The sequence below is a fragment of the Hylobates moloch genome, unplaced genomic scaffold, assembly GCF_009828535.3.
Source record: "Hylobates moloch isolate HMO894 unplaced genomic scaffold, HMol_V3 SCAFFOLD_18, whole genome shotgun sequence".
Classification (NCBI taxonomy): domain Eukaryota; kingdom Metazoa; phylum Chordata; class Mammalia; order Primates; family Hylobatidae; genus Hylobates; species Hylobates moloch.
The window spans coordinates 39,621,508-39,645,961 of record NW_026652293.1 but is presented as its reverse complement, the minus strand read 5'-3'; the positions used below and the strand labels follow the sequence as shown (position 1 = coordinate 39,645,961).

Below are 24,454 nucleotides of genomic sequence, written 5' to 3'. Positions count from 1 at the left end.
AGGGCTATGAGGACTGCCAGCACACTGTCACCTCTCACTAGGATTACAGGCGCATGCCACCACGCCTGGCTAATTTTTGTATTTTTAGTAGAGACAGGATTTCACCATGTTGGTCAGTCTGGTCTCGAACTCCTGACCTTGTGATCCGCCCGCTCTGGCTTCCCAAAGTGCTGGAATACAGGCGTGAGCCACCGTGTCCCGCCGCTATTTTTAATTTAAGACATTTATACATAATATTTATGCTTTAAATCAGGTTTAAATGATGTAAGTGAGAAATTTAGTAGTTCAATTATAAACTTCCTATTCTAAATGGACTTCTTCCTTCTCTCTCTTTTTTCTTCCTTCGTTTTCCCTTTCTTTCCTTTTTTACGGTCCTCCCTCTCCCTCCAAAAAGGAAAAAAAATTGTTATTAATTGATCATTTACTATGTACTCAGCATGAAGCTAGACCCTAGACTCAAAAATTGAGACAAAAACCCTGCAGGTAAGCACTTCCTGTTTGGTAAGGGAATATACAAACAGTTAAATACTATTTGATAATTGTTTGATAATTGTTACATTAGAAGCACATACTAGCTACTGTAGTAGGACAATGGTTTTGCTTAAGATATTCCTCCTGGGCCTGGCGTGATGGCTCAAGCCTGTAATCCTAGGACTTTGGGAGGCCAAGGAAAGCAGATGGCTTGAACAAAAAAAAAAAGAAAAATTAAAAAAAGATTCTCCCAAATAGTAGTTGAAACACTATATTTTTGTAGGATACATGACTGCTTAAAAAGGTGTAGCCTAGGGCCGGGCACAGTGGCTCACAACTGTACTCCCAGCACTTTGGGAGACCAAGGTGGGCGGATCATGATGTCAGGAGATCAAGACCATCCTGGCTAACTTGGTGAAACCCTGACTCTGCTAAAAATACAAAAAATTAGCCTGATGTGGTGGGATGCACCTATAGTCCCAGCTACTCCAGAGGCTGAGGTAGGAGAATCACTTGAACCCAGGAGGCGGAGGTTGCAGTGTATAGCCTAGAAAAACGAACCTTTAAACTTTTACTTAGGCCGGGCGTGGTCGCTCAGCCTGTAATCCCAGCACTTTGGGAGGCCGAGGCAGGCAGATAACCTGAGGTCAGGAGATCAAGACCATCCTGGCTAACATGGTGAAACCCTGTCTCTACTAAAACAAAAATTAGCCCTGTGTGGGGAGGGCGCCTGTAGTCCCAGCTACTTGGGAGGCTGAGGCAGGAGAATCGCTTGAACCCGGGAGGCAGAGGTTGCGGTGAACCCAGGTCTGCCATTGCACTCCAGCCTGGGTAACGAGCTAAACTCCATCTCAAAAAAACAGACAAAAAACAAAAAAACTTGTATTTAAAAAACAAAAACCAGCCGGGTGCAGTGGCTCATGCCTGTAATCCCAGCACTTTGGGAGGCCAAGGTGGGTGGATCACAAGGTCAGGAGTTCGAGACCAGCCTAGCCAATATGGTGAAACCCTGGCTGTACTAAAAAAAAAAAAAAAAAATTAGCTGGGCATGGTGGTGGGCACCTGTAGTCCCAGCTACCCGGGAGGCTGAGGCAGGAGAATTGCTTGAACCCAGGAGGCAGAGGTTGCAGTGAGCTGAGATCACACCACTGCACTCCAGCATGGGTGACAGAGCGAGACTCTGTCTCAAAAACAAACAAACAACAACGACAAAAAAAAAAAAACACACAAAAACCAAACAGAAAAGCTAATAAAATGTACAATATACAGCTCAACACCATTCCCTCAGCCCTATTCTGAGGTGAAATTTATGACACAGTTACGAGGCAAGGATTAGGTAAAATCTGGCCAGGCACGGTATCTCACGCCTGTAATCCCAGCACTTTGGGAGGCTGAGGCAGGTGGATCACCTGAGGACAGGAGATACAGACCAGCCTGAGCAACATGGAGAAAGCCCGTCTCTACTAAAAATTCAAAAATTAGCCAGGCGTGGTGGCACGTGCCTGTAGTCCCAGCTACTTGGGAGGCTGAGGCAGGAGAATTGCTTGAACCCCGTAGACGGAGGTTGCGGTGAGCCAAGATCACATCATTGCCCTCCAGCCTGGGCAACAAGAGAGAAACTCTGCCTCAAAAAAAAAAAAAAAAAAAAAAAGTCTGTCGAAGGCAGAATTACAACAAATTCAGTTATATATCTAATTAACTTTTAGTCACAATTCAAGAAGTGGGGCAGCCTTCATTCTATACACTAGAAAGAAAACTCCCACTGGGCAATAATAAAACAGTGGGTTTTGTAAGGTGGGAACAAAGAAACAGCAACAGAAAAATTCGTGGTTGGAGGCTGGGCATGGTGGCTCCCCAACACTTTGGGAGGCCACTGTGGAAGGATCACTTGAGTCCAGGAGTTTGAGTTCTAAGACCAGCCTGGACAATATAGATTCCATCTCTACAAAAAGCAAAAAAATGCCTGGGCATGCCTCTAGTCTTAGCTACTCAGGAGGCTGAACCTGGAGAATCAGGTGAGCCCAGGAGTTCAAGGCTGCAGTGAGCCATGATTGTGCCACTGCACTCCAGGCTGAGCAATAGCACAAGTCCCTGTCCCCAAAAAGGGGGGAAGGAGGAGGGAGAGGAATAGGAGAAAAAAGAAAAAAACAGGGTTTGCAGGGTTTTTTGTAAGTGTTAAAGCAGAGGGGACTTCCTTGTTACAGAAACTCAAGTAGACTGGAATCTCCTGCTTTTAGGAAAAATTGGTCTGTTTGGGGATCTATCTGCTTCCTTAAACCTTTAGTTGAGCATGTTGCATTTAGCATGAGTGAGTCCATTTTGGTTTGATCTGGTATTTGGGAGATTAGTGCAGGAGCTCAGTTTGAAACAATGGCCTCCCATAATTTTTGTTTAAGAAATCCAAGACTAAGGATCAGAATGTCTGTTACACATATTACCTGGTAATAAAAGACAGTAACTTTGCATTTTGACTACCATTCTGATGCTTTTAGAATGTTCTGGTTTGGAATCTATAAAGAACTTAAACAAATTTACAAGAAAAAAACCAAACAGCTCCATCAAAAAGTGGGCCAAGAATATGAACAGACTCTTCTTAAAAGAAGACATTTATGTGGCCAACAAACATATGAAAAAAAGCTCATCATCACTGGTCATTAGAGAAATGCAAATCAAAACCACAATGAAATACCATCTCACGCTAGTTAGAATGGCGATCATTAAAAAGTCCGGAAACAAAAGATGCTGGAGGGGATGTGGAGAAATAGGAATGCTTTTACACTGTTGGTGGGAGTGTAAATTAGTTCAACCATTGTGGAAGACAGTGTGGCGATTCCTCAAAGATCTAGAACCAGAAATACTGTTTGACCCAGCAATCCCATTACTGGGTATATACCCAAAGAATTATAAATCATTCTACTGTAAAGACACATGCACACATATGTTTATTGCGACACTTTTCACAATAGCGAAGACTTGGAACCAACCCAAATGCCCATCAATGATAGACTGGATGAAGAAAATGTGACACATATACACCATGGAATACTATGCAACCATAAAAAAGGGTGGGTTCATGTCCTTTGCAGGGACATGGATGAAGCTGGAAACCATCATTCTCAGCAAACTAACACAGGAACAGAAAACCAGACACCGCATGTTCTCACTCATAAGTGGGAGTTGAGCAATGAGAACACATGGACACAAGGAGGGGAACATCACACACCGGGGCTGTCAGGGGGTGGGGGGCTAGGGGAGGGAGAGCATTAGGAGAAATACTTAATGTAGATGATGGGCTGATGGGTACAGCAAACCACCATGGCACGTGTATACCTATGTAACAAACCTGCACATTCTGCACATCTATCCCAGAACTTAAAGTATAATAATTTTTTAAAAATGTGATTGACGCTTCAACCCGGGAGGCAGAGGTTGCAGTGAGCAGAGATTGTGCCACTGCACTCTGGCCTGGGTGACAGAGCGAGACTCCGTCTCAAAAACAAACAAACGAACAAACAAAAATGTGATTGATAACATAGTGAGTGCTCTTTAAATATTTGTTGACTACATAAAATTTGCTATATGATATTTACAAAAGGCATATCCAGTAAAAAATGACACAAAGTATAAAAATGAAGGGATGAATTCATTTACCAGCTAGTAAATGATAATAAAAATAAAAGCATGCAATGAAATTGTAAGGTGAAAAAGAAAAGAATGTTCTGGTTTGTAGAGCCTAGAATTCTGGAGAAAAAAATTATTTAAAATTTTTAAAAATTAAAATGTTCTGGTTTGATTTTTTTTTTTTAATTTGAGGCAAGGTCTCACTCTATCACCCAGGCTGGAGTGCGGTGGTACCATCATAGCTCGCTGCAACCTTGATATCCCAGGCTCAAGCCACCCTCTGCCTAAGCCTCCTGAGTAGCTGGGACTAGAGGCCTGTGTCACCACGCTTGGCTAATTTTTCACTTTTTGTAGAGGCGAGGTCTCTCTATGTTGCCCAGGTTGGTCTCAACCTCCTGGGCTCAAGCAATCCTCCTGCCTCAGCGTCTCAAGGTACTAGGATTACAGGCATGAGCCACCATGCCCAGCACTGATTTTAAAAATACAATCTAATAAACAAAGTTGGGAGGTTAAAGGATACAACTTTCTAGTTTGAGTTTATTGAGATTATGACAAAATTAGATGTTTTTCTGCTGACTGCAAGAATATTGCTGATCTTTGTAATTGTCATTTTCCATGTAGATATTGAATTAACTCTTTGAAAATGCCTACTCTGCTGGTTTGTTGTCGTTGTTGTTATTTTGGCGGAGTTTCACTCTTGTCACCCAGGCTGGAGTGCAATGGTGTGATCTCGGCTCACTGCAATCTCCGCCTCCTGGGTTCAAGTGATTCTCCTGCCTCAGCCTCTTGAGTAGCTGGGATTACAGGCACCCATCACCACTCCCAGCTAATTTTTGTATTTTGGGTTCTCCGTGTTGGCCAGGCTGTTTTCCAACTCCTGACCTCAGGTGATCCATTCGCCTTGGCCTCCCAAAGTGCTGGCACTGTGCCCAGCCCTCTTTACTGATTAATCCCATTATATATGATTATATTTATACTCTTTTACAGTATGTAAACTAAAAAGAACAAGAATGTTTCCCCATGAAAGTAAAGAAACAATACAAAATTTTTGACTCTTGAACTGATGACGTGTTTAAAAAAGCAAAAAAAACAAAAAAAGCTGTCGCTTCTTACTGCCCCTTAATCTATTTTCTCATGGCTCAGTAAAATATATTACTTTATTTCTTCGCAAACACAGTCTCTGATCACATGATCAATGCATCGTCTAAATTTAGTAAGAACTTAAATCTCAATCTTTGCAATGCCTAATTTCTTTGTCACATAAAAATTCTATAGAATTGTATAGAAAGCAAAGGACATAAATAGTACAAACCAAGGTGGAAATTGTTGTGCAGAAACATAAGGAAAAAGGATTACAAGTGAAGCTTGAAATGTAGCTTCCTGTGGGATTCAAGGGTTCTTACCTTGGATCTGTATACATTGGATCTTGTCATTCCTAAGGTTTTCACATGCAGCTGATTACATTAACAGATAGTTCTGCACTGTAGCAAAACTTTCTGAGGGAACCAACCTAACTTCTGTTTCCACAGTTAGGACAGAAACGTTAAGTAAAAGATTCTTCCTCTCAAATCTTTTTTTTTTTTTTTTTGAGACAGTCTTACTCTGTCACCCAGGCTGGAGTGCAGTGGTGCAATATCGGCTCACTGCAACCTCCACCTGCCAGGTTCAAGCAATTCTCCCTGCCTCAGCCTCCCGAGTAGCTAGGATTACAGGCGCCTGCCACCGCACCCAGGTAATTTTTTTTGTTTTTTTTGTTGTTGTTGTTTTTGAGACGGAGTCTCACTGTGTCGCCCAGGCTGGAGTGCAGTGTCATGATCTTGGCTCACTGCAACCTCTGCCCTCTGAGTTCAAGTGATTCTCCTGCCTCAGCCTCCTGAGTAGCTGGGATTACAGGCGCCTGCCACTGCGCCTGGCCAATTTTTTTTTTTTTTTTTTTTACCATCTTGGCCGGCTGGTCTTGAACTCCTGACCTCGTGATCCACCCGCCTCGGCCTCCCAAAGTGCTGGGATTACAGGTGTGAGCCACCATGCCTGGCCAAACCTTTCTTTTTTATTTGACTGTGATGTGCTTGATGTGCTGTGGCTGTGCTCTTTTTCTCTGGTGATAAATTCGTAAGTTTAGGGCTCTGCTAGATCTTTGTTATACCCTTCTGCACAACACTTGAAATTTGACTCTATCCATGCTGTTGACTCCCCAGTATTTGTGATTGTGTCCTCCCTTCGGTGCACTAATCTAACTGCCTACCATCAAAAATTAAATTAACTTTGATTCATCACTTAATAAGGCCTACTTTTATATGCCAAGTACATTTTATCTTGAATGTCAAATGGAGGACCTAAAACTGACTTATCAAAGTCCTGCTTCTCAAAAAAAAAAAAAACAGGACAAAACAAAATAAATTGGCTTTTCTCAATTTCACAACCAATGTCCCCTTTATCAGATTCAAAACTTGGAATCATTTTTACCCTTCAGTTTTCCCCTTGTTCTCCTTTAATGCCTTTAATCAGTAAACAACTGATATCTATAAGTGTTCCTTCTTTTATTTAATCACACGTTTTTCACTCTATTTCAGGCATTCATCATTTCCTATATACCTTGCTATAGTGACCTCTTAGTTCCTCTGTTTTATTCTAGGCTCTTTCCCCAACTTTGTCAATCCATTTTGCACACTTCTTCCAGATTAATATTTTATTTTTTAAAATAACCTGTACGTTTTTAATATTTTTAAATTTTTATTGAGACAGTATGTTGCTCTCTTACCCAGGCTGAAGTACAGTGATGCCAATGCAGATCACTGTAGTCTTGACCTCCTGGGCTCAAGTAATCCTCCTGCCTCAGCCTTCTGAGTAGCTGAAATTCCTATACCATCTTCAAAATTGTATTCAAAATCCTATTAAAAAAAAATTTGGTGGTTCTTTAATTTCTTAGAGATGAAAGATAAACTCTTATAACCTAAAGTTCTTTGTGGTGTTTTCAAGTCCTCCATCTGCTGTGGCCTCATTTACTACTAGTCTTGGCTTTCTCCTTGTGGTCACCAGTATCTGTCATACTTGTTCCCATGTATGTGCTGCTTCATTTATTGAGTACTTTCTTTTCTTTCCTTTTTTTTTTTTTTTTTTGAGACAGAGTTTTGCTCTTGTCACCCTGGCTAGAGTGCAATGGTGCGATCACCTCTGCCTCCCAGGTTGAAGCAATTCTCCTGCCCCAGCCTCCTAAATAGCTGGGATTACAGGCACCCTCCACCACATCCAGCTAATTTTTGTATTTTTAGTAGGGACAGGGTTTCACCATGTTGGCCAGGCTGGTCTCAAACTCCTGACCTCAGGTGAATCGCCCGTCTTGGCCTCCCAAAGTTCTGGAATTACAGGCGTAAGCCACTGCACCCAGCCTTATTGAGTACTTTCTATGTGCCAGGTATGTGCAATACATGTATTCCTTCATGTAACCTTCAAAACTACCATATGAAGTGAGCACTGCAGTTTCACTAATGAGAATTAGAAAGGTTAAGTAACTTGGCAAGGTTTTATTTTAGGAAATGAAGGAGTCAAGAGTCAAGCTCATATCTTCTGGTTTCAGAGAATAAAAAATATCAATATCAAGATGAAGTTATCAGCCGGGTGCGGTGGCACATGCCTGGAGAATCACTCAAGCCCAGGAAGCAGAGGTTGCAGTGAGCCAACATCACGCCATTGCACTCCAGCCTGGGCTATGGGAGTAAAACCCTGTCAAAAAAAAAAAAAAAAAGTTACAAAGAAAGACTCTCTCTGAGGCCCTTTTATATGCCTGTAACAAGAACTTCTGCCAAGGGCTACATGAGACATAAGGACAGTTAGCCAGAAATATAACACTTGCCCCATACACTGTTTCTCCTAAAGAAGTGGCTTAAGGCCAGGCACCGTGGCTCATGTCTGTAATCCTAGCACTGTGGGAGGTCAAGGTGGATGGATCACCTGAGGTCAGGAGTTTGAGACCAGCCTGGCTGACATGGCGAAACCCCGTCTCTACTAAAAATACAAAAATTAGCTGGGCATGGTGTTGGGCGCCTGTAACCCAGCTACTCGGGAGGCTGAGGCAGGAGAATCACTGGAACCCGGGGGGCAGAGGTTGCAGTGAGCCGAGATCACTCCACTGCACCCCAGCCTGGGTGACAGAGCAAGACTCTATCTCAAACAAACAAACAAACAAAAGAAGTGATTTGAAATAAGCCTCCGTAACCAATGTTGCCTTTGTTTGAAAACAACTTACTTGTACTTCTGTACTTCTTCTGCCTTTAAAAGCTTCCCCTTACCTCAACCTCCCCGAATGTGCCCATGGTTGCCATGGCACACACATTTCCCATTGCAATGTTTCTGCTTATTCCCAAATAATTTTGTGAGACCAAGTAGCAAATGTAAGAAGTCATGGTTGCTTATTTCGCTTGCCAGCGTAATTTCACAAAGCCCCTGATTCTGTGATGACTACAGCTCTTTGGAAAAATGCTTTGAAGACAAAACAGGATAGAGCACACGGCCTGCCACATCTCTTGCCTGAGTCACTGTATTCCTTAAAAGATAAATGACCCGCCGGGCGCGGTGGCTTGTGCCTGTAATCCCACCAATTTCGGATGCTGAGGGAGGTGGATCATTTGAGGTCAGGAGTTTAAGACCAGCTTGGCCAACATGGTGAAACCCCATCTCTACTAAAAATACAAAAAAAATTAGCTGGGCATTTTGGCATGTGCCTATAATCCCAGCTACTCAGGAGGCTGAGGCAGGAGAATTGCTTGAACCCAGGAGGTAGAGGTTACAGTGAGTCAAGATCGCGCCCCTGCACTCCAGCCTGGGCGACAGAGCAAGACTCCATCTCAAAAAAAATAAATAAATAAAATAAATGACCCTTGTCTCTTCTTACACATAAGACCACATCTGATGGGGTTAGTGATTATGCCTCTGTAATCTATAACTAGATGTACTTTTATACTCAAACCTTGGTGTGATTCTGCTTTAATGTGACTTCTGAGCAACTTTGATGTGGTTTTGCATGTACTGAACCTCCTCCACCTGTATATAAGCAGTGGGATATAATACTGTGTCAGACCAGTCTGACAGCACCTTTCAGAGGAACTGTTCCTAGTCTTCTGTAGGCCTCCGTCTACACTCCTCAATATAACTGTTTTTGTTGTTTGTTTTTGTTTTTGTTTTTGTTTTTGAGACAGAGTCTGTATCACCCAGGTTGGAGTACAGTGGCATGATCTCAGCTCACTGCAACCTCCTCCTCCCAGGTTCAAGCAATTCTCTTGCCTCAGCCTCCTGAGTAGCTGGGATTACAGGCACCCACCAACACTTCTGACTAATTTTTGTATTAATATTTTTTTTTTTAGTAGAGATGGGGTTTCGCCATGTTGGCCAGGCTGGTCTTGAACACCTGACCTCATTTGATCCACCTGCCTCAGCCTCCCAAAGCGCTAGAATTACAGGTGTGAGCCACCACGCCCAGCCATAACTTTATAACTTTTTATTTTTTAAAAGACAAGTAGAGATAGGGTCTCACTCTGTCCCCCAGGCTGTGGTGTGTAGTGGCAACCATAGCTTGCTGCAGCCTCCAACTCCTGGGCTCAGGGGATCCTCCTGAGTAGCTGGAACTATAAGCATAAACCACCAAACTGGGCTTTTCTTTTTTTCCATTTTTTGTAGAGACAGGGTCTCGATATGTTGCCCAGGCTGATCTCAAACTCCTGGCCTCAAGCAGTCCTCCCGCCTTGACCTCCCAAAGGGCTCGGATTTCAGGCATGAGCCACTGTGTCCCACTCCCCAAGACTTCTGAATAAAATGAACTTTAATTTTTTAAAAGCTTGATTTTTTTTTTTTTAGTTGACAAATTCATTGTCTCTGGATTATCTCCCTCTGCTGTAGTTTTAGGTTGACAAGAGCTTGTACTTTTAAAAATTCATCTTTCTTCATCATTCTGTGAACAAGACAATCTTGGGCTGGGCATGGTGGCTCATGCCTGTAATCTCAGCACTTTGGGAGGCCGAGGTTGGAGGATCACTTGAGCCCAGCAGTTCAAGTCCAGCCTGGGCAACATAGTGAGACCTCATCTCCATTTTTTTTTTTAAAAAGACACTCTGGTTTTTGTTGTTGTTGTTGTTGTTTGTCTTGTTTTGTTTTGTTTTTTTGAGATGGAGTCTCGTTGTGTCACCCAGGCTGGAGTGTAGTGGTGTGATCTCGGGTCACTGCAACCTCTGCCTCCCAGGTTCAAGCGATTCCCCTGCTTCAGCCTCCTGAGTAGTTGGGATTACCGACGTGCACCACCATGCCCTGCTAATTTTTGTATTTTTAGTAGAGACAGAGTTTTGCCATGTTGGTCAGGCTAGTCTCGAACTCCTGACCTCGTGATCTGACCGCCTTGGCCTCCCAAAGTGTTGGGATTACAGGCGTGAGCCACCGTGCCTGGCCAAAAAAAGACACTCTTGAGGATTCTCAGATATAAACATTTTCTGGTACAGCTAAACCTTGTTTAAACATTTATTGGATAAATTTTTAAAATTTTAAATTCCAAGTGACAGCCAAAAAAAAAGTTTACATTAAATTAACACAGACTGAGTATAGTGGCTCACGCCTGTAATCCCAGCACTTTGGGAGGCCGAGGCACTTTGGGAGCACTTTGGGAGTCCTTGAGCCCGGGAGTTTGAGACCAGCCTGGACAACATAGAGAGGCCTTGTCTCTAAATATAAAAAATTAAAAAAATTAGCTGGGCATGGTGGTGCATGTTTGTAGTACCAGCTTCTCGGGAGGCTAACATGGGGGGATGGCTTGGGCCCAGAAGTTCAAGGCTGCAGTGAGTTATGATCTCACCACTGCTCTCCAACAGAGTGGGACCCTGTCTTATTTATTTATTTATGATGGAGTCTTGCTCTGTCGCCCAGGCAGGAGTGCAATGGCAAGATCTCAGCTCACTGCAACCTCCGCCTCTCGGGTTCAAGTGATTCTCCTGCCTCATCCTCCTGAGTAGCTGAGACTACAGGTGTGTGCCACCACGCGCAGGTTATTATTGTATTTTTAGTGGGGTTTCCCCATGTTGATCAGGCTGGTCTCGAACTCCTGACCTCCGGTGATCTACCCGCCTCAGCCTCCCACGGTGCTGGGATTACAGTCATGAGTCACCACACCTGGCCTGAAAAAATTAATTAGTTAATTAACAACACAAAGGAAGAAGGGTGGTTGGTGAGGTAAAATTAATTAACAGCACAGAAATGTAGAGAAAATCAGGTTAAAACTGACAGAGATGATGTTTCCTGGGGTGGTCAGGGAGGCAGCTTCTCAGAAGAGGTTAGACTTGAGTCTAGCTCTAGAGGGAGGGTAGGGCTTACAGAACATTCCAGGCAGGAGAAAGGGGGTAAGTAACCAACAGAAAAGCCATTGGTGTTCCATGGATATGGAGTAGATAAATTTGCTCAGAGTAAGATCCTCCAGAGGTGAAGTGGAGATTAGGTTGAAGAGTCAGGAAGAAGGGGCCGGGCACAGTGGCTCACGCCTGTAATCCCAGCACTTTGGGGAGGCCAAGGCAGGCAGATTACCTGAGGTCAGGAGTTTGAGACCAGCCTGGCCAACATGGTGAAACCCTGTCTCTACTAAAAATACAAAAATTAGCCAGGTGTGGTGGCAGTCGCCTGTAATCCCAGCTACTCAAGAGGCTGAGGCAGGAGAATTGCTTGAACCTGGGAGGCGGAGGTTGCAGTGAGCTGAGATTGTGCCATCGCACTCCAGCCTGGAGTGCGAGACTGTGTCTCAAAAAAAAAAAAGAAAAAAGTCAGCAAGAAGGGGAGAGTTTGAAGGGCCTTGAATAGCAAGAAAAGGAGTTTTGACTTGGTTTCATGGTCAATTTAAAGTTACATAACTTTTTGAAAAAAGGGGAATATGTTCACAACATCATTTAATATTAAAGTAAGAAGAGGCAGGCTGGGTGTGGTGGCTCATGCCTGTTATCCCAGCACTTTGGGTGGCCGAGGTGGGTGGATCACCTGAGGTCAGGAGTTTGAGACTAGCCTGGCCAACATGGTGAAACTCATTTCTACCAAAAATACAAAAATTAGCCGGGTGTAGTGGCGGGCACCTGTAATCTCAGCTACTCAGGAGGCTGAGGCAGGAGAATTGCTGGAACCTGGGAGGTGGAGGTTACACAGTTGCACTCCAGCCAGGGCCAACAACAGCGAGACTCTGTCTAAATAAATAAATAAGCCAGGTGTGATGGTGCATGCCTATAGTCCCAGCTACTCGGGAGGCTGCAGTGGGAGGATTGCTTGAGCCTAGGAATTTGAGGCTGCCATGATTGCCCCACTGTGCACCAGCCTGGGTGACAGAGTGAGACCTTGTCTCAAAAAAAATTAATTAATTACATAAATACAAAATAAAGTAAGAAGAGGCCAGGCATGCTAGCTCATACCTGTAATCCCAGCACTTTGGGAGGCTGAGGCAGGAGGATGGCTTGAGGCCAGGAGTTTGAGAGTAGCTTGGGCAACACAGTGAGACCCTTTCTCTACAATAAATAAATAAATAAATAAAGACGAGGTCCAATAGCCAGGTGTGGTGGTGTGTGCCTATAATCTCAACTTTTCAAGAAGGATATTAAGGTGGGAGGATTGCTTGAGTCCAGGAGTTTGAGGCCAGCCTAGGTAACATAGTAAGATTCAATTTCAATTTAAAAAATAAATAAATAAAAATAAATTTAAAAAGAGACCAATGTTTGCAAGGTGATTCTTTGAGATAATTGGTCTCCACCTTTCTTTTTTTTCCCTATTTAATTTTTATTATAGGTTCAGGGCTACATGCACAGGTTTGTAGGCCAGGTGCGGTGGCTCACACCTGTAATCCCAGCACTTTTGGAGGCTGAGGCGGGTGGATCACAAGGTCAGGAGTTTGAGACCAGCCTGGCCAACGTGGTGAAACCTCATGTTTACTAAAAATACAAAAAATTAGCCGGGTGTGGTGGCTGGCACCTGTAATCCCAGCTACGCGGGAGGCTGAGGCAGGAGAATGGCTTGAACAGGGAAGCAGAGGTTGCAGTGAGCTGAGACTGTGCCACTGCACTCCAGCCTGGGCAACAGAGCGAGACTCCGTCTCAAAACGACAACAACAACAAAAACCAGGTTTGTTACATAGACAAATTGTATGCCATGGGGTTTGATATACAGATCATTTCATCACCCAGGTAATAAGTATAGTACCGGATAGGTAGTTTTTCGATCCTCTCCCTTTTCCCACTCGATCTCCAACTTTCTTTATTTTGCCCCCGACTTGGAAAGCCTTTCCTTCTCCATTTTACCTAAATTAATCTCAGACTCTGGTTAAGACCTGTTTAAGTTCTAACCCATGCTTTCAAAAAACCTAATAGATCTCTTCATTTTCTGAGGTCTGGCTTCCATTTGGTAATTTGCCTAACGTTATTTCCCTCAGTAGTTTGTTAGTTCCTAAAAAGCAGGAACCATGCTGATATTGTGTGTCTTCTTACCATGCCTAACAAGTGTTACATTTCTTTTAAAACAAGGAAGCAAACTACAAAGCACCAAGTGCATGATCTTAATTTTATTTATTTATTTATTTGAGATGGAGTCTTGCTCTGTCGCCCAGGCTGGTCTTGAAACCCCCGGCTCAAGTGATCCTCCGACTTCAGCCCCACAGAGTAGCTGGGACTACAAGCTCACGGCACCACTCTGGGCTAATTTTTATTGTTGTTGTTGTTTTTGAGACGGAGTCTCTCTCTGTCGTCCAGGCTAGAGTGTAGTGGCAGGATCTCGGTTCACTGCAACCTTTGCCTCCTGGGTTCAAGTGATTCTCCTGCCTCAGCCTCCTGCATAGAGGGGACTACGCATCCACCATGCCCGGCTAATTTTTGTATTTGTAGTAGAGACGCGGTTTCATCATGTTGGTCAGGCTGGTCTCGAACTCCTGACCTCTGGTGATCCACCCGCCTCGGCCTTCCAAAGGACTGGGATTACAAGCATGAGCCACCGCGCCCGGCCTAAAAGTCTTTATGTTGTAGTTGTTTTGTATCTATTCCTCATCTTCCTGGGGACAGGGATACCATTTTACACATCTTCCCAGAGTCAATCACAGTGTTTAACAATTACTGTATGTACTCTATGAATAAGATACCTGAAGATTGATTCTCTTTATCGTTAATGTGTGGACTGTATCAGGCAAAGTAAAACCCCTATCATCAAAAGCCTAAAGTTATTAAAGGGAGTGGAAGAAGGCCATCGGGGCATATTTTTCTCGAAGCTGTGACATCACAAATAAAATAAAATTAATGTATAGTGAAATCATCACTGTAGTTAAGAGTCAAAATGCCTTGCCTGTGTTCCGAACTTTGGGCCAGTCAACCTACCGGGTGCACGGTTTCCTCATTAGTTTCTTCAGAGAGTAAATGAGACATTGCATAACCTAGCACCTAGCATACGGCAGGCAAATACTGCTGGATTTCTTTCTTCCACTAAATGAGAAGAAAATGACTCCCACATTTACACGTTTTAGAATATTTTATTTTGCGTCAGCGGATATAGAAAACAAAGGAGGGATGAGAGAACAGCAAAGGAAAGGGGCAAAAAGACAAAGTGTTAAGCGGATTGACCCAACGCTTTCATCGATATCCTCCTCAATTTCCTTTATCTTGGGTCTCGCTCTCCAAGCAGGCCTCCAACCACACGGATGTGTCCGGATCTCCCTCCCCGTCAGTGCCGGTTGTCCCCACCACGTGCGGTCTCATCAGCCACCCCGACCCCACAGCCCACTTTTCCCAGGCCCCTGGCCATCCCGCGCCCGGTAGGAATTCACCTGCACAAAAACAGCCAGGGCAACCGTCCTCCCTCCTCGGAGCCCGCCTCCCGCGGCCCCGGGCTCCCTCCCCCGCCCCCTGCACCACCCCGGTGCCCCGCCCCGGGCGGGGAGAGTCGGGGCGAGGGGAGGGCCTGCCAGGTGAGGCGCGGTCACCCTGGGCCTCTCACTTCCGCCCAGGTGAGGCAGGGCCGACACCGAGCCCGCCCGACCCGGGCTCCCACCTGCTCCTACAGCGCACCAGGTAAAGCGTGGGGTCCCGGCTGTGCAGTGCGCGCTCGCCCCGGGGGTCCCCGCGCCTGGAGGCCGGCCGGGGGCAGCTCACTCGCGGGCTTCCCGGGCCTGCCTGCCCTGCCCCCGCGCTCTCCCCGCCCGCCCGCTTGGAGTGGGTGGGAGCCGGAGGAGGAGGGCGCCGCCGGGCGCTCAGAGGGGCCGCGGCGGGGATGGGGCTCCCGCCGCGTCCGTCCGCGCTGGCCCGGGAGGCGGGGCGGGGGCGCCGTCCTCCTGCGTCGGGCCCGGGTGACCCCGCGGTGGTCCCCGCCCCGCCGCTCAGGGCTCGCCGAGGCCGCGGGCAGGGAGGGGCGCCGCCCCGCCTCCCCAGGCCTTTCGGGCCTCGAATCTCGGCCCACTGGTATTCGGGGGTGGCACGGATCCTATTTTGCGCCCATATCAGTGCCCATGTTTCGCTCCCAGAGCTGGGCGGAGTCTTTCCCTCCATCGGTGGCCGTGGAAGGAGGGAACGGGGTGAGGGGACAAAGAGGAGGGGGTTATCAGAGCCGGGCTGAGGGGGCGACTTAGGCCCGGCCGCGTCGCGGCGCCTGGTCGTCCCGTAGCGGAGGTTCCCAAGCCAGCGGTCAAGCCGTGGGCTCTGCCAGCCTTGCTGCGTAGACGGGGAGGTTCTGTCGGAAAGTGGTTCCAGCCTTAGGGAAATTCCTGGATTCCTGCTTTTAATCAAGCTCAGGAAAGCATTTTCAGATCACTCCCACCCTCCAAAGCGCCCCAGCCGTCCCGCACACAGGCCGAATTAAGTGAACACCCCTTCACTTGGCACTTTGTCATATTTCCAAGTGGCTCTTGTCACTTTGGATTCGAGTTTGTTGTTTACTGGCTTGCCTCTGCCATTTAGAGGGTGCCCCTTTCAGGGCCTTGTTTTTCGACTGTATTTAGGGTCTGGCTATTGGTAGGTGCGCGACAAGTGTTTCTTAAATGAATGAAGAAGCCTTGGGAAACCCAGAAGGACAATGTCGGTTCCACTGAGGATGATGCTACCACATTCTGGGCTAAATTCCTATTGGCTGCCAATTAATTTGCACACATCTATTTGAAAGGAGCGGAGGCAGGGGCAGCGGTTAAAAACTTAAATCTGTTTGCAGCATTAGAAAATGTTAGGTGAGATTGAGCCTTTTAGCTAAAGTGAGCTTTGATGTTTTTAGGGCCCCTAATGGCCTTTAAGATGTTAACAACAACAACAACAACAACAAAACACTCCAAATATGTTGAATTTATTTGGGAATGAGAAATGAGCATTATAGCCCGAGGTGCACAGCCCTGGCAAGCCATATATGCATGGAAGAGGGGAGGGTAAAGGGAAACTTTTATTGGCAAAATAGTGCAGATAAGCTGGCTGCTTGCAAACAGAGTTTATTGGTTTTGCAGACTCAAAGCCAGAGTTGGCCATTGTTGAAGATGCCATTACTGGGCAGGTGTTAAGGAGAGCATCTTATCAGGCCTGGCACCCTGCCTCATGCCTGTTATCTCAGCTACTTAGGAGGCTTAGGCAGGAGGATCGCTTGAGGCCAAGAGTTGGAGACCAGCCTGAGCAACATGCCTGTCTTTACAGAAAAAACTTTTTAAATAGCCAGGTGTGTCGGGAGGTTGAGGCAGGGGAATTGCTTGAGCCCAAGAGATGGAGGCTGCGGTGAGTGGTATTTGCACCACTACACTCCAGCCTGGGTGACAGAGCAAGAACCCTGTCTCAAAAAAAAAAAAAGTAAATAAATATATTCCAAAGTGTTAGGGGATTTCCACCCACCGATAACTGAAAATTCTAGTCATGCTTCTTGCATTTGTAATGATTTATAAATGCGCTCTAATGAAAAACTGCTCTAACCATTTTTGTAAATAGGAAAGAGGTTGTAAGTTCAATTTTTTATTTGATTATTTGATTATATATATTTATTTGTGTGTACATGAAACATTTAATGTTGATTAACAATTTAAAACTTGGCAAAAACAGAGTGAACAAGAGCATATTAAGCAAAGAATTAGACATTAACTTGGGAGGCACCATTAGATGACAGAATTAGCTGTCAAATGCATCTCAACAGCATCAAGTAGCCTCCAGTCTCCACATAGACGGCAGCCTATCCTCCAGCCGTACTGAGTGTGGAATTCCCCCAGCCTCAGACTCTGTCTCTCCCTTCCAGATTACTTCATACATAGCATTTTCTGCTAAGACAGTCCTGTAACTCTTCACCTAGCTAACTCCTTCAGAGTCTAGTTCAGACATCACCTGCTGTAAGTCATCTCCTTGGGTCTCTCTCACAGTCTCTGAGATGGCCCCCAGCGATCTCTCCTTCTGGTGTTCATGCCCTTGTGTAATCTCCTCCCCTTGAGTATGAGCTGGATCTAGCTATAAGAAAGAATTTCTTGGGTGGTTATTTTAGTTTGTTCTTGAGACGATCTTTATCTCAGGCATGCAAGCATGAGCTTTCTCCCTCATGCTCTCTAGTTTGTTTGGGTCTGACAAAAAGTGATTTTGACCTGGTATCTGCAACTTTCACAAAGATAATAAGAAAGTTAATAAATATGGAAATACTTATGGATAGAACTTATAAAATGAGTTCTGAAGAGAATTGCCCTTACTAGTCCAGATCCTATTAGGAGGAAGAGAAAAAACACAAACTTTTTCCTCAGCTCTCACACCACTACAATCAGTGTTAAGACTTCTGTGACCAAATAAATGTGTGGGCCAATCAGTTCTGCATCAAGCAATAGCTGCGCATCTTCCAGTTCGATTCGGAAACTATTTACCTGGGGATAGTGTCAGATCCCATAAGACTGCCCTCACTTCTGATGCCAATCACAAGTCCTAAATTGTTTTACCCCGGCTTCTGACTAACCACCTATAAATTGGGAATCCCATAACTCCCTGCTCTGGTTTGGTTAATTTGCTAGAGCAGCTCACGGAACTCAGGAAAACACTTATTTAGGTTTATTACTAGCTTATTATTAAGAGTGTTACAGAGGATACCAGAGGAAGAGATGCATAGGGTGAGGTATGAGAAGGGGCATGCCACCCTCCAGGAACCTCCATGTGTTCAGATATTGAGAAGCTCTCTCTACCCCGTCTTCTTGGGCTTTTTATGGAGACTTCATTGGGTAGACATAATTGAAGCATGGAGTAGGGAAACCCAGCAATGCCTATCTGTTCAGATTTTTCTTGGCCTCTCTCTGTAGCATTCCTTCCTCCAGGGTATGGGCAGGACCCCTTCTTATGGGGGTCTTATGACCTACAATCAGACAAAGGAGGTCAGATAATTTATTAAAATATTTATTTATTTATTTTGAGACAGAGTCTTGCTCTGCTGCCCAGGCTGGAGTGCAGTGGCATGATCTCAGCTCACGCAACCTCCGCCTCCCGGGTTCAAGTGATTCTCCTGCCTCAGATTCCTGAGTAGCTGGGATTACAGGCATGTGCCACCATACCTGGCTAATTTTTGTATTTTTAGTAGAGACAGGGTTTTACCATATTGCCCAGGCTGGTCTCGAACTCCTGACCTCAAGTGATCCACCTGTCTTGGCCTCCCAAAGTGCTGGGATTACAGGCGTGAGTCACTGCACCTAGCCAAAGTTATTTTATTTTATTTTAATTAATTAATTTATTTATTTAGAGACGGAGTCTTGCTCTGTTGCCCAGGCTGGAGTGCAATGGCACTATCTTGGCTCACTGCAACCTCTGCCTCCCAGGGGCAAGTGCTTCTCCTGCTTCAGCTTTCCAAGTAGCTGGGATTACAGGCGCCTGCCACCACACCTGGCTAATTTTTGTATTTTTAGTAGAGATGAGGTTTTGCAATGCTGGCCAGGCTGGTCTCGAACTCCTGACCTCAGGCGATCCACCCACCTTGGACTCCCAAAGTGCTGGGATTACAGGCGTGAGCCACTGGGCCTGGCAATTATTTTTATTTTTAAAAATTTGTATTCATTTATTTATTTATTTTTGAGACAGAGCCTTACTCTGTTGCCCAGGCTGAAGTGCAGTGCTGCGATCTCCACCCACTGCAACCTTCACCTCCCTGGGTTCAAGCGATTCCCCTGGCTCAGCCTCACAACCTCAGGTGTGCACCACCATGACTGGGTAATTTTTTTTTTTTTTGGTATTTTTAGTAGAGACAGGGTTTTGCCATGTTGGCCAGGCTGGTCTTGGACTCCTGACCTCAAGAGATCTGTCCGACTTGGCCTCCCAAAGTGCTGGGATTACAGATGTGAGCCATCATGCCTGGCCACTTTTAAAAAATTTTTAGTAGAGACTGGGTCTCGTTATATTGCTCAGGCTGGTCTCGAACTCCTGGTCCCAAGCCGTCCTCCCGACTTGGCCTGTGAAAGTGTTGGGCTTACGTGAGCTACGCTTCTGGCCCAGAGAATTTCTTTACAGCCAGCTTCAAGATGGAAAAGCAGGGGAAGATTAGAGTCCTGCCTTGGGGAGAAAAAGGAGTGGATGAAAGGAGGGGCAGGAGAGCGTCAGAGATATTTCTGGGGACTGCTTCTGAGACTTAAAGCACCCCAACAGTATAACAAAAGACTAACAAGAGTTATGGGAGTTATAAACCAGGAACCATGGATGAAAACCAATATACAATATCACAAGGAGGTCACATAAAATGAGTTTCCCCTCAGAAAAATAGTTGTGTTTAAAACTGAATAGAAAATTAAGTTCTCTTCTGCATTTAATGAAACCATAATAAGTTTAAGCCATGCATTAATATTTCTGTAACTATAAAGCTAACATATTCATTGTAGAAAAATTGGAGAAAATTTTCAAAAAAGAAGCTAAAAGTACACAGACTGTCTATTATTGAGAGATAATCACTAATAACATTAGGATGTATTTTCTTCCAGATTGCATTTTTAAAGTTAAAGAGAAAAACCTGTATATGTGTTCACATTTAGAACCTTGTGATTCTGAGACAGTGGCTCAGCATTTTCTAGTTCTTACAATTGCATTTTTACGTAACAGCATTTAATAATTATCCTTACACTGAACAGCCAGCAGGCTGAATTTACTTGCTTTGTTAAAGTTTAACAAGAATACATGAGGTTGGGGAAGCCAACCTTAAGACTTTGCTCCCCTTGGTGAGCCAACTTAGTAAGTTTTTTGAGAAACGGGACCAATCTACCTTGGTATTTGCATGACCATTGCTATGTTTTTTTCCTTAGGGTTTTGTGTAGATTTGGATGCCTTTTTTAAAGCCCTTATTTTAGGTTCTGGTGCAAATGGGGAGAAATCTAGTGCCTGTCAATACCCTTCCTTTTAAGTCAGTGGGATAGATCAATGCTGAAGATGTAGAGCTCACTTATTTTTTGTGTTTGTACAGCTGTCCAGCCAGTAAAGTTTGGAGACAAGGAATTGGGTCCACCTACCATATAACGTTTGACAAGTCATTTAATTCTGGTCCTCCAGAATCTGGTCCCATTTGCAAATGGTCTGCCTTACAGAGATTTGGTGAGGTGAAAGAAAATAATGTTCAAGAATGTGTCTTGTAATCTGTAAGCTATTATTCTCCTGCTTTTTGTTCCTCCCTATGTTGAATTCCGGCAAAATTATGGAGTTGTGATCTTTTTATTGGGAAGAACTCAAGTTTGTGAGTGCTCTTACTCAGATAGTTACTCTAAGAAAAGGCATAGAGACCATATGAGCTGAACTGATGAAGTCTTTCCTAAAAACACGGTGGAGGAAGAAAAAACAAAAACAAACAGGGATCTTTCTGAAAAGGTATAGATTAAAACTTTACTACAGTAAGCCACTCTCACACATGGGCATGGGCCACTTTATATTGGGTTAGTTAGGATTGAAATGTGCTGTAAATGCACAATACACACGAGATTTTGAACAGATTTCATGTAAAAAAGGAATCTAAAATATCTTATTAATTTTTATTTTTTGAGACACAGTTTCACTCTGTTGCGAAGGCTGGAACCACCTCCTGGCTTCAAGTGATTCTCGTGCCTCCAGTCTCCCAAGTAGCTGGGATTACAGGCGTGTGCCACCACGCCCTGCTAATTTTTGCATTTTTAGTAGAGACGGGGTTTCACCATGTTGCTCAGGCTGTTCTCTAAGTTCTGACCTCGTGATCCACCTGCCTTGGCCTCCCAAAGTGCTGGAATTACAAGCGTGAGCCACTGATCTGAATATGTTTATTCTTAAGAGGGTTTAGTTTACCAAAGCACTTACACGCCTATGTGTATACTGCCTTAATGCCTTTTTTTTTTTTTTTTTTTTTTTTTGAGACAAGTCTTGCTCTGTTGCCCATGCTGGAGTGCAGTGGCTTGATCTCCGCTCACTCCAACCTCTGCCTCCCAGGTTCAAGCCATTCTCCTGCCTCAGCCTCCTGAGTAGCTAGGACTGCAGGCATGCACCACCATGTCTGTCTAATTTTTTGTATTTTTAGTACAGATGGGTTCACCATGTTGGCCAGGCTGGTCTCGAACTCCTGATCTCAAGCGATCCGCCCGCCTCAGCCTACCAAAGTGCTGTGATTACAGGCGTGAGCCACTGCGCCTGGCCATATAAATGGATTAATACTCCAAATTATAGGTCCTCTCTATAACCTCCTCCCTTATACTTACTACAGTGGTGAAACATTTTATTTTTCAGCCTTCTCAGAACTAACTTACTGATTACACACTAAAATCTCTGCTACAATAATTTAATTATTAGCTTTTGCAGTGCCATGATCATGGTTCACTAGCCCTGACCCCCTGGGCACAAGGGTTCCTCCCACCTCAGCCTGGACTACAGGCACGCACCACCACGCTCAGCTAGTTTTTGTTTTTGTAGAGATGGGGTTTTGCCATATTTTAAATCATTTTGATTGAAAAGAGATGCTAATAGTAGCTATCATTTGTTGAATGTGTACCATGTGCTAGGCCAAATGCTCTAAATTATCCTCTTTAGTCTTTTCAATATACATATGAAGTAATTTTTTTTTTCTTTTTTTCCCCTGAGATGGAGTCGCCCAGGCTGGAGTGCTGTGGTGCCATCTTGGCTCACTGCAACCTCCATCTCCCGGATTCAAGCAATTCTCCTGCCTCAGCCTCCCAAGTAGCTGGGATTCAGGTGCCTGCCACTACGCCCAGCTATATATATATATATTTTAATTTAAACAGTTTCATTCTTGTTGCATTTTTAGTAGAGACAGGGGTTTCACCATGTTGGCCACGCTGGTGTCGAACTCCTGACCTTGTGGTCCGCCCGCCTCAGCCTCCGAAAATGCTGGGATTACAGGTGTGAGCCACCGCGCCCAGCCATGAAGTAATTTTTATTAACTCTTTTTTACAAACAAGGGGACTGAGGTGTAGGGAGATTTAAACAATTGGCCTACAGAGCGGGTCCTAGGGATAGACCCTAAGTCTCTATGATTTCAGAGCTCATAGGCTATAGAATTTCCCATATTTCAATAATTGGCTATTGAATCAACTGGCAAAAAGTTGATTATTGAAGTAGACATTTAGCTCTAATCCTGTTTTTGTGTTGGTGACCAATAGGAAATGATCTAAATTCTCATCAACAGGAGATTGGGTGAAGAAAGTATGTATCCCTACCGTCGAATGTTACTTAGTTGTTACAGTGGCTGAGCAGGAACTGCCTATATCATCATGAATAACACCCCCCACCCCAGCCTGGTGGTTTTTTTTTGGAGACAGGGTCTCACTCTGTTGCCCAGGCTATGGAGTGCAGTGGTGTGATCATGGCTTACTGCAGCCTAGACATCCTGGGCTCAATTCATCCTCCCACCTCAGCCTCCTGAGTAGCTGGGAGTACAGGTGTGTGCCACCACTGCTGGCTAATTTTTAAATTTTTTTGTCAAGATGGGGTCTTGCCATGTTGCCCAGGCTGGTCTCAAACTGGGGCTCAAGTGATGTGCCTGCCTTGGCCTCCCAAAGTGCTGAGATAACAGATGAATAAATCTTAAAAATGTAAAGTTGAGCTTAAAATAGCAAGTTGCTGAAGAATAAGTATACAGTATGATATAATTTATATAAAGTTTAAAAACCTGCTGAACAATAATATTGTAAACCAGGACAATGTGTGGTTTAAGAATTTCACATCTGAATTTTGTCTGTATTGATTGCTTGCATTTGGGAAGCTGCCTCATAGTTCAAAGAAGTTAGTGGAACCACTGTGAGATGAACATTCTCTAATGTAGGTTGTACTCTTAGAACCAAAGCAGACCAAGGTCCTGCCCTTGCTTTGAGCCTTTGCACACCTTGCTTGGTTTGGTAGATGGCTTTTAGGCCTGGGTCTGTGGGCTTTCAGGGACAGGTCAGTTTCATTTCACTTTAGCTTCCATTAATAATAATTAGTGGGTGTGGCTTTGACAGTAGGGGCTGGTGGGCAGGGCTTCTGCCTGGTCTCCCTTGGGTTATTTTCTGGAGCTTTTTTTTTTTTTTTTTTTGAGATGGAGTTTCACTATTTTTGCCCAGGCTGGAGTGCAATGGTGTGGTCTCGGCTCACCACAACCTCTGCCTCCCGGGTTCAGGTGATTCTCCTGCTACTACTACCACTGAGTAGCTGGGATTACAGGTGCCCGCGACCATGCCTGGCTAATATTTTTGTATTTTTAGTAGAGATGGGGGCTTCTCCATGTTTGTCAGGCTGGTCTTGAACTCCCAACCTCAGGTGTTCTGCCTGCCTCGGCCTCCCAAAGGACTGGGATACAGGCATGAGCCACCACGTCAAGCCCATTTTTTGGAGCTTCTGATGAAGTTCCAGGACACAGTGTGGTAGAAGAGGGAGATGAGTTAAGTGAATGTTGAGGGTAAGGTTGTAAATCTTTCCACCATTTAAAATTTGAAGTATTCTCTCATTTTTAAAGTAGTTATCTACTAAAAGGTCACTAACAGTTGAACCCCTTCCCCATGGAATTAACTCTCTCCAATGGCATCTATGTTTCCTTGCTTTGTTTTTACCTTTTTCCATAGCATCCCTTTCCCTTTTTTATTTTATTTTACTTTTTTTTTATTTTATTTTTTTGAGATGGAGTCTCACACTCTGTTGCTGAGGCTGGAGTGCAGTGGTGCGATCTCCACTCACTGCAATGTCTGCCTCATGGATTCAAGTGATTCTCCTGCCTCAGCCTCCCGAATAGCTGGGATTACAAGTGTGCACCATGACACCTGGCTAATTTTTGTACTTTTAGTGGAGACGGGGTTTCACCATGTTGGCCAGGCTGGTCTCAAACTCCTGGCCTCAAGTGATCCCTCTCCTTGGCCTCCCAAAGTGCTGGGAGTACAGGCATGAGCCACCACGCCTGATTCCTGATATGACCATAA

General features: G+C 44.7%; 1 protein-coding gene across 2 annotated transcripts in view; it reads left to right on the top strand.

Moving 5' to 3' along the window:
- Positions 1-15,072: 15,072 nt before the first annotated feature.
- Positions 15,073-24,454, top strand: part of PATJ (PATJ crumbs cell polarity complex component) — a 416,500-nt gene continuing 407,118 nt past the window's right edge. For both annotated transcript variants that reach the window (XM_058430929.1, XM_032137686.2), the window contains exon 1: positions 15,073-15,146. The gene's annotated coding sequence lies outside the window, so the exon portion shown is untranslated. The remainder of the gene's footprint in view (positions 15,147-24,454) is intronic.